General features: G+C 44.0%; 1 protein-coding gene across 1 annotated transcript in view; it reads right to left on the bottom strand.

The window, feature by feature from the left end:
• Window positions 1-12,004, bottom strand: part of LOC112238186 (serine/threonine-protein kinase Nek7-like) — a 156,570-nt gene extending 144,566 nt beyond the window's left edge. The window contains exon 1 of the mRNA XM_042322475.1: window positions 11,741-12,004. The gene's annotated coding sequence lies outside the window, so the exon portion shown is untranslated. The remainder of the gene's footprint in view (window positions 1-11,740) is intronic.
• Between the last annotated feature and the right edge of the window lie 7,256 nt (window positions 12,005-19,260).

Genomic DNA, 19,260 nt, shown 5'->3' on the forward strand with positions numbered 1-19,260 from the left:
CCTCTGGAGAGAGAGAGAGAGAGAGAGAGAGAGAGAGAGAGAGAGAGAGAGAGAGAGAGAGAGAGGGACGGACAGAGAGAGAGAGAGAGGGACGGACAGAGAGAGAGAGAGAGAGAGGACGGACAGAGAGAGAGAGAGAGCGACGGACAGAGAGAGAGAGGGACGGACAGAGAGAGAGAGAGAGGGACGGACAGAGAGAGAGAGAGAGGAGAGAGAGAGAGACGGACAGAGAGAGAGAGAGGGACGGACAGAGAGAGAGAGAGAGAGGGACGGACAGAGAGAGAGAGAGAGCGACGGACAGAGAGAGAGAGACGGACAGAGAGAGAGAGAGAGAGACGGACAGAGAGAGAGAGAGAGAGAGAGAGGACGGACAGAGAGAGAGAGAGAGAGAGAGAGAGAGAGAGAGAGGGACGGACAGAGAGAGAGAGAGAGAGAGAGAGGGACGGACAGAGAGAGAGAGAGAGAGAGGGACGGACAGAGAGAGAGAGAGGGACGGACAGAGAGAGAGAGAGGGACGGACAGAGAGAGAGAGAGAGGGACGGACAGAGAGAGAGAGAGAGGGACAGACAGAGAGAGAGAGAGAGGGACGGACAGAGACCTAATTGACAACCAAACAAACCAAAACAAAGGCAAAGTCTTCTCATGCTTTGTTGATTTCAAAAAAAGCCTTTGACTCAATTTGGCTGGCATAAAATCCATTATAAAATCCATGTACACAAACAACAAATTTGCGGTTAAAATTGGCAAAAAAACACACATTTCTTCACACAGGGTCGTGGGGTTGACAGGGATGCAGCTTAAGCCCCACCCTCTTCAACATATATATCAACGAATTGGCGCGGGCACTAGAAAAGTCTGCAGCACCCGGCCTCCCCCTGCTTGAATCTGAAGTCAAATGTCTGCTGTTTGCTGATGATCTGGTGCTTCTGTCACCAACCAAGGAGGGCCTACAGCAGCACCTAGATCTTATGCACAGATTCTGTCAGAACTGGGCCCTGACAGTAAATCTCAGTAAGACCAAAATAAGACCAAAATAATGGTGTTCCAAAAAAGGTCCAGTCACCAGGACCACAAATACAAATTCCATCTAGACACTGTTGCCCTAGAGCACACAAAAACTATACATGCCTTGGCCTAAACATCAGCGCCACAGGTAACTTCCACAAAGCTGTGAACGATCTGAGAGGCAAGGCAAGAAGGGCATTCTATGCCATCAAAAGAAACATAAATTTCAACATACCAATTAGGATTTGGCTAAAAATACTTGAATCAGTCATAGAGCCCATTGCCCTTTATGGTTGTGAGGTCTGGGGTCCGCTCACCAACCAAGACTTCACAAAATGGGACAAACACTAAATTGAGACTCTGCACGCAGAATTCTGCAAAAATATCCTCCGTGTACAACGTAGAACACCAAATAATGCATGCAGAGCAGAATTAGGCTGATACCCACTAATTATCAAAATCCAGAAAAGAGCCGTTAAATTCTATAACCACCTAAAAGGAAGCGATTCCCAAACCTTCCACAACAAAGCCATCACCTACAGAGAGATGAACCTGGAGAAGAGTCCCCTAAGCAAGCTGGTCCTGGGGCTCTGTTCTACAAACACACCCTACAGAGCCCCAGGACAGCAGCACAATTGGACCCAACCAAATCATGAAAAACAAAAAGATAATTACTTGACACATTGGAAAGAATTAACAAAAAAACAGAGCAAACTAGAATGCTATTTGGCCCTACACAGAGAGTACACAGCGGCAGAATACCTGACCACTGTGACAGACCCAAAATTAAGGAAAGCTTTGACTATGTACAGATTCAGTGAGCATAGCCTTGCTATTGAGAAAGGCCGCCATAGGCAGACATGGCTCTCAAGGGAAGACAGGCTATGTGCTCACTGCCCAAAAAATGAGGTGGAAACTGATCTGCACTTTCTAACCTCCTGCCCAATGTATGACCATATTAGAGAGACATATTTCCCTCAGATTACACAGATCCACAAAGAATTCGAAAATAAATCCAATTTTGATATACTCCCATATCTACTGGGTGAAATTCCACAGTGTGCCATCACAGCAGCAAGATTTGCACCTGTTGCCCACCCCGAGAAGGGCAACCAGTGAAGAACAAACACCATTGTAAATACAACCCATATCTATTCTTGTTTATTTTATCTTGTGTGCTTTACCATTTGTACATTGTTAAAACACTGTATATATATATAATATGACATTTGTAATGTCTTTATTGTTTTGAAACTTCTGTATGTGTGATGTTTACTGTTAATTTTTATTGTTTATTTCACTTTATATATTATCTACCTCACTTGCTTTGGCAATGTTAACACATCAAATCAAATCAAATTTTATTTGTCACATAGACATGGTTAGCAGATGTTAATGCGAGTGTAGCGAAATGCTTGTGCTTCTAGTTCCGACAATGCAGTAATAACCAACAAGTAATCTAACTAACAATTTCAAAACTACTGTCTTATACACAGTGTAAGGGGATAAAGAATATGTACATAAAGATATATGAATGAGTGATGGTACAGAGCAGCATAGGCAAGATGCAGTAGATGGTATCGAGTACAGTATATACATATGAGATGAGTATGTAAACAAAGTGGCATAGTTAAAGTGGCTAGTGATACATGTATTACATAACGATGCAGTAGATGATATAGAGTACAGTATATACGTATGCATATGAGATGAATAATGTAGGGTATGTAACATTATATTAGGTAGCATTGTTTAATTAAAGTGGCTAGTGATATATTTTACATCATTTCCCATCAATTCCCATTATTAAAGTGGCTGGAGTTGAGTCAGTGTCAGTGTCAGTGTGTTGGCAGCAGCCACTCAATGTTAGTGGCTGTTTAACAGTGTTAAAGCCCTTGAATTGAATTGACGCGAGAAAGCACAAGAAAGACAGGTTCTCTCCACAACAGGGAAGGTTCCAGAGCAGACAGTCCCGATACCAACTACAAAGGCCCTCCCTCCTTCCCACATTAGGTCATTAATATTAATGAGACTTCCTGCCTTCTTGTTTTATCCGATATGAACATGAAAAAGCGTAAAAAAGCATCAATTCCAGGAGTAGTGGCAACAGTTTGACCCGTAGCCCCGATGGAAACACAGACCGTGCAGCCGCGCCAGACTTCCTGTTCAAAGACAGGGACTCCTTTCATCAGGGGATGCTTTCTCTGCCGCAACACTGCCAACCCATGCCATCTGGCTTCTTCTGACGGAACGCTAACTTCAAGACGCGGTGTGCGCTGCGTTTGGGCTGCACTGCGTTGGGCTGTGCTGCAGAGCGAAGCTGTTTGTTTTAGGAGGCTTTAGAGGGCTGTCATTGGGCTGGGATGATACCAGTATGGAGATATTTTCTTCACGGCAAAAACAACACGAAGCAGACCAAACTCTTTGATTCTGTAACATATTGTGTGCTATAGCTTGGAAAATAAATACATGTGTCTCTGGATGACAACATAATGATGTTTTGTTTCCTTGCCATGATACTAACGAGAATAACGATACTGGTATCGTCCCAGACCTTGTGATAAACATGCTTTAGTAACTGAGGCTCTGCCGTTTCCAGACTTCTGCCCCACACCGCGTGCTGCTAGCCTGTTACCACTCCATATCATATTCACTGTTAAAATGTCCACCAGGACATGTCCGCTAGCCTAGCAGAGACAGTATGGTGGTAGGAGCCGGGCTGAGGCTCCAGAGTACTCCACCCCAATAACTCCACCCCTGTACTAGGCTTGAGAGGTATACACTACCTCCACTAGGCCTAAACCATCCCCCCCAGACTCTCCTCCACACACCCCCCCAGACTTTCCTCCACACCATCCCCCAGACTTACCTCCACACCATCCCCCCCCAGACTCACCTCCACACCATCCCCCCAGACTCACCTCCACACCCTCCCCCCAGACTCACCTCCACTAGGCCCTAAACCACCCCCCCCTCCCCCCCAGACTCACCTCCACACCATCCCCCCCCAGACTCACCTCCACACCATCCCCCTAGACTCACCTCGACTAGGGACTAAACCATCCCCCAGACTCACCTCCACACCCTCCCCCAGACTCACCTCCACACCCTCCCCCAGACTCACCTCCACCCCCCCCAGACTCACCTCCACACCCCCCCAGACTCACCTCCAATAGGCCCCACACCACCCCCCCCAGACTCACCTCCAATAGGCCCCACACCACCACCCCCAGACTCACCTCCACTAGGCACTACACCATCCCCCCCAGACTCACCTCCACTAGGCCCCACACCATCCCCCCAGACTCACCTCCACACCATCCCCCAGACTCACCTCCACACCATCCCCCTCAGACTCACCTCCACTAGGCCATACACTGTCCGCCCCAGACTTACCCACCAATTGCTCTCCAAATGCTCCTGAGTACTGACCAATGTCTGCTCCTGTTCACTGTAGCCCCACCATTCACACATAATGCTTTTACACACACAAACACCCCGAGACCTTCAAGAACAGCTAAATAACCCGCTGGCTCCCGGGCCTGCCTTCAGACATCTGTAAAATATTTTGATTTGCTGCCCCACGACCGCAGCACACTGGCAGAGGTCTCCCGTCTCCCAGCCGCAGCTTGGCAGGACATCTGAAGGAGCCAGAGCCAGCTCCTCAGCCTCCTGGCTGCTTCCACAGCCCACCCTCTATCCCTCCCTCCCAGCCAGCCTCTCACCCTCCCTCCCACCCTCTATCCCTCCCTCCCAGCCAGCCAGCCTCCCACCCTCCCAGCCTCCATCCCAGCTACATCCTGAAGCTCTCTGTAGCTCCCAGCAGCTCCTCAGCCTCATGGCTGCTTCCACAGCCCACCCTCTATCCCTCCTTCCCAGCCAGCCTCCCAGCCTCCCACCCTCCCAGCCTCCCTCTCCCAGCCTCCCTCTCCCCAGCCTCCCTCTCTCCCAGCCTCCCACCCTCCCTCTCTCCCAGCCTCCCAACCTCCCTCTCTCCCAGCCTCCCTCTCTCCCAGCCTCCATCCCAGCTACATCCTGAAGCTCTCTGTAGCTCCCAGCAGCTCCTCTCCCACTGCAGGGCAGGACACGGCCGCCTGAGCTTCTCCTCTCCCACTGCAGGGCAGGACAAGGCCGTCTGAGCTTCTCCTCTCCCACTGCAGGGGGGCCCCGGCTAGTGGTGAGCCCCAGGACCAGAGGGGGGGCCCTGGCTAGCGGAGAGCCCCAGGACCAGAGGGGGGCCCCGGCTAACGGAGAGCCCCAAGAGCAGAGTGGGGCCTCGGCTAGCAGAAAGCCCCAGGACCAGAGGGGGCCCCAGCTAGCGGAAGCCCCGGGACCAAAGGGGGTGTTTAAGGGCAGCAGGGCAGAATAGTCGGGTTCTTATGGATCCTCTCTCCATGCCTCGACAAGGGTTCCAGAACCCCAGGACCAGAGGGGGGCCCCGGCTAGCGGAGAGCCCCGGGACCAGAGACATAGGACCAGAGACATAGGACCAGAACCCCAGGACCAGAGACATAGGACCTGAGACATAGGACCAGAGACATAGGACCAGAACCCCAGGACCAGCGACATAGGACCAGAGACATAGGACCAGAACCCCAGGACCAGAGACATAGGACCTGAGACATAGGACCAGAACCCCAGGACCAGAGACATAGGACCTGAGACATAGGACCAGAACCCCAGGACCAGAGACATAGGACCTGAGACCCAGGACCAGCGACATAGGACCAGAGACATAGGACCAGAGACATAGGACCTGAGACATAGGACCAGAGACATAGGACCAGAACCCCAGGACCAGCGACATAGGACCAGAGACATAGGACCAGAACCCCAGGACCAGAGACATAGGACCTGAGACATAGGACCAGAACCCCAGGACCAGAGACATAGGACCTGAGACATAGGACCAGAACCCCAGGACCAGAGACATAGGACCTGAGACCCAGGACCAGCGACATAGGACCAGAGACATAGGACCAGAACCCCAGGACCAGAGACATAGGACCTGAGACATAGGACCAGAACCCCAGGACCAGCGACATAGGACCAGAGACATAGGACCAGAACCCCAGGACCAGAGACATAGGACCTGAGACATAGGACCAGAACCCCAGGACCAGAGACATAGGACCTGAGACATAGGACCAGAACCCCAGGACCAGAGACATAGGACCTGAGACCCAGCGAAGGATGCTCCAAGGCTGGTCACAAATGCAGGAAGTAAAACAGAGACAGACAGTCTGTGTGTGTGTGTGTGACAGTCACACAAATGTACACGCTGTAGTCGACATGCTCTTTCCTGCTGTAAATCCTGTGTGAGAGCTTCAAGACTAATTTGCGGTGATGTTGGAACAAACGCCCATAGCGACACAGTCAACACTCCTCCATTTGAAATGATGTACTGCACTCTTTCTGCAATGCAGAGCGCACATTCATTCTGCTTTTGTCTCGTCTCATGACAAATGCATACTGTTGCTGTCATTGCTCTACTGTTTACAGTGGCACATAGCATCTTGTAATTATTCCATGAAAGTGAATCTATATCCTGGGGGAGTTGTAGTATGTGTGTTTGGTATAATCTAAAGAGATGTGAAAGGAAGGGGGACTACACAACAACTAATAAAGGAACTTTGTGCTTTTGAGCGATCTGTTCCAGCACAGTTCACAATCTGTCAACTTGGCTTTAGCTGCCACTCCGACGACAGGGCTAGGCCCTCGCTCACAGGGCTAGGCCCTCGCTCACAGGGCTAGGCCCTCGCTCACAGGGCTAGGGCCACGCTCACAGGGCTAGGCCCACGCTCACAGGGCTAGGCCCTCGCTCACAGGGCTAGGCCCTCGCTCACAGGGCTAGGGCCACGCTCACAGGGCTAGGCCCTCGCTCACAGGGCTAGGCCCTCGCTCACAGGGCTAGGCCCTCGCTCACAGGGCTAGGGCCACGCTCACAGGGCTAGGCCCTCGCTCACAGGGCTAGGGCCACGCTCACAGGGCTAGACCACGCTCACAGGGCTGCCCGGGGTCAGAACATAAATACACAGTATGTCTATGGACTGGCTCGTGTGTGAGCCATAAAATCTCATCTTGAAATAGAGTTAAATACTAAAATCATATGAGCCTGAGCAGAGACATTTACGAGGTGCTCTTCCCTGTCTAAACTGTACGGTTTAGTCAGCTGTCCAGAATTATGTTACATTTTAGAATAATGTCAGAAAACCAGACGTTCTTAATCATTTAGCAAAACCCTATTGTACTAATATCGTATCTTAATTAACATTCAATAAAGCCTCATCAGGCCTACTTTGGGGCAATATTGGTAATCATATAATAGGCTAAAATAAACGTATCTTTTTAAATACTGTAATATCGTCACACAGAAGTAGATGGGCTTTTAACTGAAAAATACTAAATAACAGTGTGACATTGTGAGTCCCTTCGGAGTGATGTAAAGAGTGGATATTGTGTTGTCATTAGGGCTGGGCGATATATCAAAATAATTTGATGAATTTATGTTTTATTGCCTGTATTGCAAGAATTGAGGTTTGTATTTTTTTTTACGAGAGTTCTTTCTTTTCCCACTCGGTCTTCTGTCTCACTTCCCACTCGCAGCGCCTTCTGTGCTGTGAACACCTTCCTGTGAACACCTTCCCACTCGCAGACACCAAGCCCCTCCCACCTTCCCACTTCTGTGCTGTGAACACCTTCCCACTCGCTGTGAACACCTTCCCACACGCCCCTCCCCCTTCTGTGCTGTGAGACACCCCCTCCCCCTTCTGTGCTGTGAAGCCCCCCTCCCCCTTCTGTGCTGTGAACACCTTCCCACTCGCAGACACCTTCCCACCTTCCCACTCGCAGACACCAAGCCCCTCCCCTTCTGTGCTGTGAACACCTTCCCACTCCCCCTTCTGTGCTGTGAACACCTTCCCACTCGCAGACACCAAGCCCCTCCCCACCTTCTGTGCTGTGAACACCTTCCCACTTCCAGACACCAAGCCCCTCCCCCTTCTGTGCTGCACCTTCCCACTCGCAGACACCAAGCCCCTCCCCCACCTTCCCACTCGCAGACTGTGCTGTGAACACCTTCCCACTCGCAGACACCAAGCCCCTCCCCCACCTTCCCACTTCTGTGCTGTGAACACCTTCCTGTGAACACACTTCTGTGCTGTGAACACCTTCCCACTCGCAGACACCAAGCCCCTCCCACCTTCCACTCGCAGACACCAAGCCCCTTCTGTGCTGTGAACACCTTCCCTCGCACACCAAGCCCCTCCCCTTCTGTGCTGTGAACACCTTCCCACTCGCAGACACCAAGCCCCGCTGTGAGACACCAAGCCCCCCTCCCCCTTCTGTGCTGTGAACACCTTCCCACTCGCAGACACCAAGCCCCTCCCCCTTCTGTGCTGTGAACACCTTCCCACTCCCACCAAGCCCCTCCCCTTCTGTGCTGTGAACACCTTCCCACTCGAGACACCAAGCCCCTCCCCCTTCCACTCACAACAACAAAGAGGAAAGATCACCTCTTCCTCTCTGACAACAAGCACTTTCAACTCGCAATTTGCATTTGAGGATTGGTCCAACACAAATCAGTCATATGGACACTGAAACACATTAATTTTACCTTAATAGAGGATAACGTAATCTTTCTAACAATGCCCTTTTTATGTCTCAAAACACCCAAAATGTAGAACAGAGCCGACAATACTTAAAAACGGGAGTTTCATCAATGAACATGATTGGAAAATGTATCCTTAGTTTCTGACTCACGCGGCATTTGCGGTACCGCTAGTAGTATTTTAGCAACAGACAGTTATGAGCTAGCTGTTTAGTCTGTGTTTTATAAAATGACTTCAACATCTAAAACAAAATGTGAATGGGCTATGCTGTTCAAACTGTTGGAGACAGACAGGAGGGTGTGTTCATAACAGTTCAACTGTTCTACCTTGTTAGCAAGCAAATATATCAAAGTTGGCTAGACTTTAAATATTAAGATTAGCTGGCTACTCACGAGCACGTGGGATTGTGCTTGAGACTGTTAATGAGACCTGTGTTAATGTTCTAGATTGCCTTCTACCAGGGTATTTTTCATAGACAGACCTGAAAACCAGATCAGTGATTACTAAAAAAAAAAAAAACAGGTTAACCTATTTTTATAAAATAAGTAAATTATTAGTGGGTCTTATGGTTGAAGGCTTATATTTAGCCTAGGTATAATTTTACAAACCCTGAATTCAGTAGATTATTCCTGACTGTTTGAAATGCAGTGTATTTGACCTTAAAATTGCACAACAAAGATTATTTAGAGAAAATATATTTTTTTATCAATCAATCAAATAATAAATAATATATATATATATATATATATACATAGTGAATTGCCCATAAGTTGGAAAGAAAAGAGAGATATAATTTTTAGGCCATATCGCCCTGCCCTTGTTGTCATGGCCTGGGCTAACCCAGGAGCCCACCAACTGCTGCTCAGACTTTACACAGGGTCAGAGGTCAGTAATTTACTGTTTGGTATGTCTTTGTAGTCAGTTTTCCCTCAGAGCACAGCAGACCTTGATGAGAAAGGGATCAATGTTTCAGAAAATGAAGAACTTTCATATCAAACCAGGAGCCGGAAGGCATCCTCGAAGGATATTTGAATCTGTGAACATCAGTGACCTTCATAAGATATAGAACGGAGATGATAGTCAAGCCTGTTCCTCAGATAGGCGAAATATTGACAGTCTAGTTGTTTGATGGGGTAAAAACAGCCTGCTCTCAGCACCCCACCAAAAGGTCTTCATAAGACAAAAGAGCAATTTTGGAGGGGCCAATTTTGGCACAAAATAAGATTGGTCAATTAAAAATATATATAAATATAAACATTATGTCCAAGAAAGGAAGCAAACATTTCACTTGTAGCCTAGGCATAGTATCTATCCTTTCTGTAGAGCCGGGGGGTAAACTCTGACATTATGCAAAAAGGAAGAATTTAATGTAGCTCAAAAAAATAGCCTGGGGAGACTTCCTCATCAAACGTGCTTTAAGACAGAGAAAACTCTTTTTTTTGTGGTTCTTTGTAAAAAAAATCCCCAGGGGCATGATGACTGTAAAAGTGGTCAGATGACAAATGTCACATCCCATCTTGAATACGATACTGGAGCCGGGCTGCTCGGCTACAAACAGGAAACTGTCAAAGGACTGAGACATTTTGTAAATTCCAATGTGCCGAATAACTAAGGCATTTCCACACTAGAGGCGACACACAGGGATTTACAGAATTCTCCACAAAGATGACTGTAGTGTAGCCATTTCATTTTATATATATACACATTTCAATTTCACATATTTGGATAAAGCAGATATAATGTAAGACCATAACTCCAATGACGTAAACTGTTACAATGTCAAACACGAGACAAACCGAGATAGGCCTCTTCCAGACAGATTTATAGCCTAGATGCTACAACAACAAAAGCATAACCTAGTTTACAATGCAACAAATCATGACATTTCGCCAAAGGCTGTCAAAAACAATTCACGTCTCATCAGCAATCAAAAACAAGGTTACTGGCAGGCGGCCCTGCCTAAACGCTACAACCCGTTGACGCTCAGTCCTGTTTGATGCAGCCAGCTTTTGGCTGCCATTGACTGATCATCCATCAGGTTCCTGACTACATCCTTGATACTGTACTTCAGAGAGACAGGCACTGATCTCATCTCCATCACCTAGCTGAGTGAGAGTGACTACTCCCCTCTCTGTTGTTTTTGATGGAGAGGGGATGTGGCAACAGGAGGTTGAGTAATAATTAGGTCAACTCAGTCACTCCTGAATCATCTGTGGCTGTGTTCTGTTCTGGGCAACTGATGGTACAGAGCTGAGAGACATTGGGCTGTGAAAACAATGTCAGCGTGAGCTGTGAGATGAGCGCATCAGTCTAGTACAAGACACAATATGGTGTTCTGTGGCAATAGGCCCACATTACCTCAAGTTCAACCTCTACCATATGGGTCTAGAGTAGACAAAGCACGTGTGTCATCTTGAGTGTCAAGAGTTTTTAAAAAAAAGGTACTGTGTTTATATGTACAGAATCTTCACAGTTGTGATCTCACACCATAAACGGAGAGCAGCTATTCCAGTACCTCTTCTCAGTACGGAATTGTAGGTATCAAGAACAAGACTTGACACAGCTCGAAATACTAATATTAGTTAGCTACAAATCAGCTAATTCATAGCATCATATTGACGTTCACTATTCTGAAATCATCCCACATTTTAATTCTCATTTCACACTGGAGAAACGAAACAGATCCAGGACAGGCTGACAAAAAAAAGTTTGGAAAAATAACAAATATTTGCACGACTTTTGCTAAACTGACGACAAAACGTTATACTAGTAGCTAGCTGTGCACATTATTAAACAACATACCTAGCTAGCTAACTAACTGTTGACAGTAGAGACTTTAGCAACGCGCTAATTCGCAAGATAAACTTTAAAAAACATCTGGATAGCTAACCGGCTACCGTTAGCTAACTACAGCACGATGGAAACAAGTAGCACTGCTTTCGTCCTGTTTGCTAAAACTTTCCGGAGCGTATTTACAAGTTACCCGTAAATTATATTCTCTTTCTAGCTAGCTAAGTTGCACATGTGGCAGTGGTATGGGACGCTGGAAAGTAGCTAACAATATAGTTGTCTAGTTTAACAAACTTCTGCCAGAGACAGAACTATCTTTGCTTCTACATTCTTACCAGGAAGTGGGAGCCTCACTTTTCCTTCCGTCTTCTGGTGGTGATGGCGGGTTGTCTTTGCTTTGGGGCTTACTTTTCCAAATCCAAAGTCGTGCTGCAGTCGAGTTTCCCTGTGCGCTAAAAACAGAAGACCTCTAATTGTAAAATGAGTTGAATTAGGTAGTAGCTACGTGTTCAGAAAGAGTCCGTCAGGTCCTTACTGTTCCTGACCCGTGGCAGTAATGTCAACAACCCAGGAATCCCTGAGCGAAGGGGCGGAGTAAATGTCAAACAATAGAGGGGAACTGTCAAATACCGCGGGATGCGGGGATATATATATATATTATTTTTTTTGGAAGGGATCTTCAAATGTAACAGTCATTTAGACTTTAGAGAGTTGAAAGTTGATCTGAGCCTGGGCAGTGAAACTATAACTCCCTCATCACAAAGATGCACTGCTTCTATTCCTAGATTAGATCCAGGTCATTCGAGAGTCTCTGTGGGTCAGGCCAACTAGAACTGTTTAGAGCTCATATTATACATTTGCTCTTAACACAGCTCTACCTAGCCTATATGTTATCCTAATGTTTACAATTACAGAAATAACTGGTTGAGCTGTCCCATCACTAGAGACATACACACATACTCTCTCTCATACTCTCATACTCTCTCTCTCTCTCTCTCTCTTTCTCTCTCTCTCTCTCCTCTCTCTCTCTCTTCTCTCTCTCTCTCTCTCTCTCTCTCTCTCTCTCTCTCTCTCTCTCTGTCTCTCTCTCTCTCTCTCTCTCTCTCTCTCTCTCTCTCTCATACTCTCATACTCTCTCTCTCTCTCTCTCTCCCCCTCTCTTTCTCTTTCTCTCTCTCTCTCTCTCTCTCTCACACACAACATCATGAAAATGTGTATTACAATTATGAGCTTGAGGTCTATTTTGTACATTGAATAAGACTGACAGTTATTAATTCATACACCTGTAATACAGCGCAAACACCTGTAATACAGCGCAAACACCTGTAACACAACGCATACAACTGGAATACACTGCATACACCTGTAATACACCACATACACCTGTAATACAAAGCATACACCTGTAATACACCACATACACCTGTAATACAAAGCATACACCTGTAATACACCACATACACCTGTAATACACCACATACACCTGTAATACACCAAAAACACCTGTAATACAACGCATACACCTGTAATACAAAGCATACACCTGTAATACAGCGCATACACCTGTAATACACCACATACACCTGTAATACACCACATACACCTGTAATACAACGCATACACCTGTAATACACTGCATACACCTGTAATACACCACATACACCTGTAATACACCACATACACCTGTAATACAACGTATACACCTGTAATACACTGCATACACCTGTAATACACCACATACACCTGTAATACAACGTATACACCTGTAATACACTGCATACACCTGTAATACACCACATACACCTGTAATACACCACATACACCTGTAACACACAGCATACACCTGTAACACACAGCATACACCTGTAATACACCACATACACCTGTAATACAACACATACACCTGTAATACAACGCATACACCTGTAATACAGCGCATCAAATCAAATTAAATCAAATTTACTTATCACATACACATGGTTAGCAGATGTTAATCCGAGTGTAGCGAAATGCTTATGCTTCTAGTTCCGACAATGCAGTAATAACCAACGAGTAATCTAACTAACAATTCCAAAACTACTGTCTTATACACATAAGTGTAAAGGGATAAAGTGGCAATAGGCCCATACACCTGTAATACAGCGCATACACCTGTAATATAGCACATACACCTGTAATACAGCACATACACCTGTAATACAGTGCATACACCTGTAATACACAGCATACACCTGTAATACACAGCATACACCTGTAATACAGCACATACACCTGTAATACACCACATACACCTGTAATACAGTGCATACACCTGTAATACAACGCATACACCTGTAATACAACGCATACACCTGTAATACAATGCATACACCTGTAATACAGAGCATACACCTGTAATACAGCACATACACCTGTAATACACCACATACACCTGTAATACAGCACATACACCTGTAATACACCACATACACCTGTAATACAGTGCATACACCTGTAATACACAGCATACACCTGTAACACACAGCATACACCTGTAATACAGCACATACACCTGTAATACACCACATACACCTGTAATACAGTGCATACACCTGTAATACACAGCATACACCTGTAATACAGCAAATACACCTGTAATACAGTGCATACACCTGTAATACACAGCATACACCTGTAATACAGCAAATACACCTGTAATACAGTGCATACACCTGTAATACAGCACATACACCTGTAATACACCACATACACCTGTAATACAGTGCATACACCTGTAATACAGTGCATACACCTGTAATACACAGCATACACCTGTAATACAGCAAATACACCTGTAATACAGCACATACACCTGTAATACACCACATACACCTGTAATACACCACATACACCTGTAATACACCACATACACCTGTAATACACCACATACACCTGTAATACACAGCATACACCTGTAATACAGCAAATACACCTGTAATACAGTGCATACACCTGTAATACACAGCATACACCTGTAATACAACACATACACCTGTAATACAACGCATACACCTGTAATACAGAGCATACACCTGTAATACAGCACATACACCTGTAATACACCTGTAACACATCACATAGACCTGTAATTCAGTGCATACACCTGTAATACACAGCATACACCTATAATACACAGCATACACCTGTAATACAGTGCATACACCTGTAATGCACAGCATACACCTGTAATACACCACATACACCTGTAATACAGTGCATACACCTGTAATACACAGCATACACCTTTAATACACCAAAAACACCTGTAATACAACGCATACACCTGTAATACACAGCATACACCTGTAATACAACGCATACACCTGTAATACAATGCATACACCTGTAATACACCACATACACCTGTAATACACAGCATACACCTGTAATACACCACATACACCTGTAACACACCAAAAGCACTCACAAACTTCTACAGATGCACAATCGAGAGCATCCTGGCGGGCTGTATCACCGCCTGGTACGGCAACTGCTCCGCCCACAACCGTAAGGCTCTCCAGAGGGTAGTGAGGTCTGCACAACGCATCACCGGGGGCAAACTACCTGCCCTCCAGGACACCTACACCACCCGATGTTACAGGAAGGCCATAAAGATCATCAAGGACATCAACCACTCGAGCCACTGCCTGTTCACCCCGCTATCATCCAGAAGGCGAGGTCAGTACAGGTGCATCAAAGCTGAGACCGAGAGACTGAAAAACAGCTTCTATCTCAAGGCCATCAGACTGTTAAACAGCCACCACTAACATTGAGTGGCTGCTGCCAACACACTGACACTGACACTGACTCAACTCCAGCCACTTTAATAATGGGAATTGATGGGAAATGATGTAAATATTTCACTAGCCACTTTAAACAATGCTACCTTATATAATGTTACTTACCCTACATTATTCATCTCATATGCATACGTATATACTGTACTCTATATCATCGACTGCATCCTTATGTAATACATGTATCACTAGCCACTTTAACTATGCCACTTTGTTTACATACTCATCTCATATGTATATACTGTACTCTATCATCTACTGTATCTTGCCTATGCTGCTCTGTACCATCACTCATTCATATATCCTTATGTACATATTCTTTATCCCCTTACACTGTGTATAAGACAGTAGTTTTGGAATTGTTAGGTTAGATTACTTGTTGGTTATTACTGCATTGTCGGAACTAGAAGCACAAGCATTTCGCTACACTCGCATTAACATCTGCTAACCATGTGTATGTGACAAATAAAATTTGATTTGATTTGATACACCTGTAATACACCACATACACCTGTAATACACCACATACACCTGTAATATACCACATACACCTGTAATACACCACATACACCTGTAATACACCACATACACCTGTAATACACCACATACACCTGTAATACACCACATACACCTGTAATACACATCATACACCTGTAACACACAGCATACACCTGTAACACACAGCATACACCTGTAATACACCACATACACCTGTAATACACCACATACACCTGTAATACACCACATACACCTGTAACACACAGCATACACCTGTAACACACAGCATACACCTGTAACACACCACATACACCTGTAATACACAGCATACACCTGTAATACACAGCATACACCTGTAACACACAGCATACACCTGTAATACACAGCATACACCTGTAACACACAGCATACACCTGTAATACACTGCATACACCTGTAACACACAGCATACACCTGTAACACACTGCATACACCTGTAATACACCACATACACCTGTAATACACAGCATACACCTGTAATACACAGCATACACCTGTAACACACAGCATACACCTGTAATACACAGCATACACCTGTAACACACAGCATACACCTGTAATACACTGCATACACCTGTAACACACAGCATACACCTGTAATACACCACATACACCTGTAACACACCACATACACCTGTAATACACCACATACACCTGTCTTCCACTTCTCAATGTTAATAATCAACCAGTTATATGGAATAGTATTTTGTTTCTCCCTACTTCAATAGCCTTGTTGTTAACCTCCTCGCAGATATGGAAAAAGGGGGAAAAGCCTGGAATGTCATTTTTTTTTCTCTTCTTGAACAACAGTTGAAGATTAAAAGGAACGTCTCAGGGAAACCTGTCAATTCTGTTGGTGAATAATACTGTGTGGAATTCAATGGTATGGAGTTATATTGGGTTTCCTCTACACCCACATTTTGTTTCAATAAGATCAATGGCGCTCAGTGACAGATAGGGACGCTCTTTTGTATCTTCAAATTTCAGGTTTCTGAGGGAATAATTAGATGGCTGGATGAAACGTAATGCATCAGGCAGCGAGGGGAGTTGCAACAAGAGATCCTCGTGGTTCAACACACACACCGCACTACGCCTGGCTGTTTCTATGGGGAAATCTGTTTAATAATGGTGTTGGATTTCCATTGTTCTAAAAGTGGTGCACACCATTGATCTGCATTAAACCAATGACAAACGTAAACATTTGATAAAGAAATGGAGTATTTCCTTAATTCATGAAAACAAAATTACTCAGATTAAAAGGTGACATGGTCAAATGTTTTTAGTGCTGTTTATTTATTACATTTGGTGCCTATATTTGGTTTCAAACTAAAGATTTTTGCTATAATCAGTTATTTTCAGATATATCCTAGTCTCACCTTTTTTTCAAAGATAAAAGCAGAACAATTTGGTATAGACAGTACGCTGTCTATGTAATATTGGAACAATTTCTGGTTGGAAAATCTACTAAATATATTGATCATCTGACACATCATATTGTTTGTTGATTGGCTATGGTTTTGGGAAAATAGATGAGTTGCATTGATCTTTGGGCAGATGATGTAGGTGTGATTTATTTGTCTAATTACAGTACATTATTTTCTGATTAAACCAATGAATACAAATAAACATTTCACATTATTATCCAAGCATGTTGTTGTATTTGGTACCATATGAATTGACCACAGATTGTCATCCTTTTTAAGTCTTTGCCATTTTAAAGTGTATGTCATACAAAGGTAACTAGCCATCAGAAGTGTTCTGGATGTGGTCACGTTCGTAATTACAACTATACATGATATGCATTGTCATCAATGCACAATGAAATCTGAATACATACACAAATATGGTCAAATATATTGCATTAAAACAAATATTTCATAAAATTGTACAATGTTTAATATTATATAAAATCCTTGAACATTATCTCTATTTAAACATCATTTCAAATTATATATATTTTTTGACCACATTTTGTGTTCATTTGTTTTGTTATGTTAAATTACCAGTTTATTTTTAACACATTTTCAAATCTATTCACAATGTGTTTTTACAGAGTATTAAGTATAAAACACTATAAATCATCTGTTCATTACATTACAGTGCCTTCAGAAGGTATTCACACCCCTTGACATTTTCCACATTTTGTTGTGTTGCAGCCTGAATTTCATATTGATTAAATTGAGATTTGGTGTCACTGGCATACACCAACACCCCATAATGTCAAAGTGGAATGATGTTTTTTGACATTTTTACTAATTAATAAAAAAATTAAGCTGAAATGTCTTGAGTCAATAAGTATTTGACCCCTTTGTTATGGCAAGCCTGAATAAGTTCAGAGGTAAATATTTGCTTAACAAGTCACATAATAAATTGCATGTGCAATAAAAGTGTTTAACATGATTTTTGAATGAATACCTAGTCTCTGTACCTATCAGCCGAGCAGTGAATTTCAAACACAGACTCAACCACAAAGACAGGAAGGTTTTCCAAAAAAAAGCAGACATTGAATATCCCTTTGAGCATGGTGAAGTTATTAATTGCACTTTGGATGGTGTATCAATACACCCAGTCACTACAAAATTCCTAACTCAGTTGCCAGAGAGGAAGGAAATCTCTCAGGGATTTCACCATGCGGACAATGGTGACTTTAAAACAGTTACAGAGTTTAACGACTGCGAAATGGGCAAACTGAGGATGGATCAACAACATTGTAGTTACTCCACAATACTAACCTAAATGACAGAGTGAAAAGAAGGAAGCCTGTACAGAATACAAATATTCCAAAACATGCATCCTGTTCGCAATAAGGCACTGAAAGTAAAACTGCAAAAAATTTGGCAAAGAAATGTACTTTATGTCCTAAATAAAAAGTGTTATGTTTGTGGCAAATCCAACACAACACATCACTGAGTATCACTCTTCATATTTTCTAGCATGTTGGTGGCTGCATCATGTTATGTGTATACTTGTCATCGGCAAGGACGAGGGAGTTTTTTAGGATAAAAATAAACGCAATAGAGCTAAGCACAGGCAAAATCCGAGAGGAAAACCTGGTTCAGTCTGCTTTCCAACAGACACTGGGAGACAAATTCACCTTTCAGCAGGACAATAACCTAAAACACAAGGCCAAATATATGCTGGAGTTGCTTAACAAGACTGCACTGAATGTTCCTGAGTGGCCTAGTTAAAGTTTTTACTTAAATTGGCTTTAAAATCAATGACATTGTCTAGCAATGATCAACAACCAACTTGACAGAGCTTGAATAATAATTTTAAAAAATAATAATGTGCAAATATTGTACAGTCCAGATGTGCAAAGCTCTTAGAGATGATTCTAACATGTATTGACTCAGGGGTGTGAATACTTATGTAAATTAGATATTTAATTTTCAATACATTTGCAAACATTTCTAAAAACATGTTTTCACTTTTTCATGATGGGTTATTGTGTGGAAATGGGTAAAAAACAAAACAATTTAATA

This window comes from Oncorhynchus tshawytscha, linkage group LG05 (assembly GCF_018296145.1).
Source record: "Oncorhynchus tshawytscha isolate Ot180627B linkage group LG05, Otsh_v2.0, whole genome shotgun sequence".
Taxonomy (NCBI): Eukaryota; Metazoa; Chordata; class Actinopteri; order Salmoniformes; family Salmonidae; genus Oncorhynchus; species Oncorhynchus tshawytscha.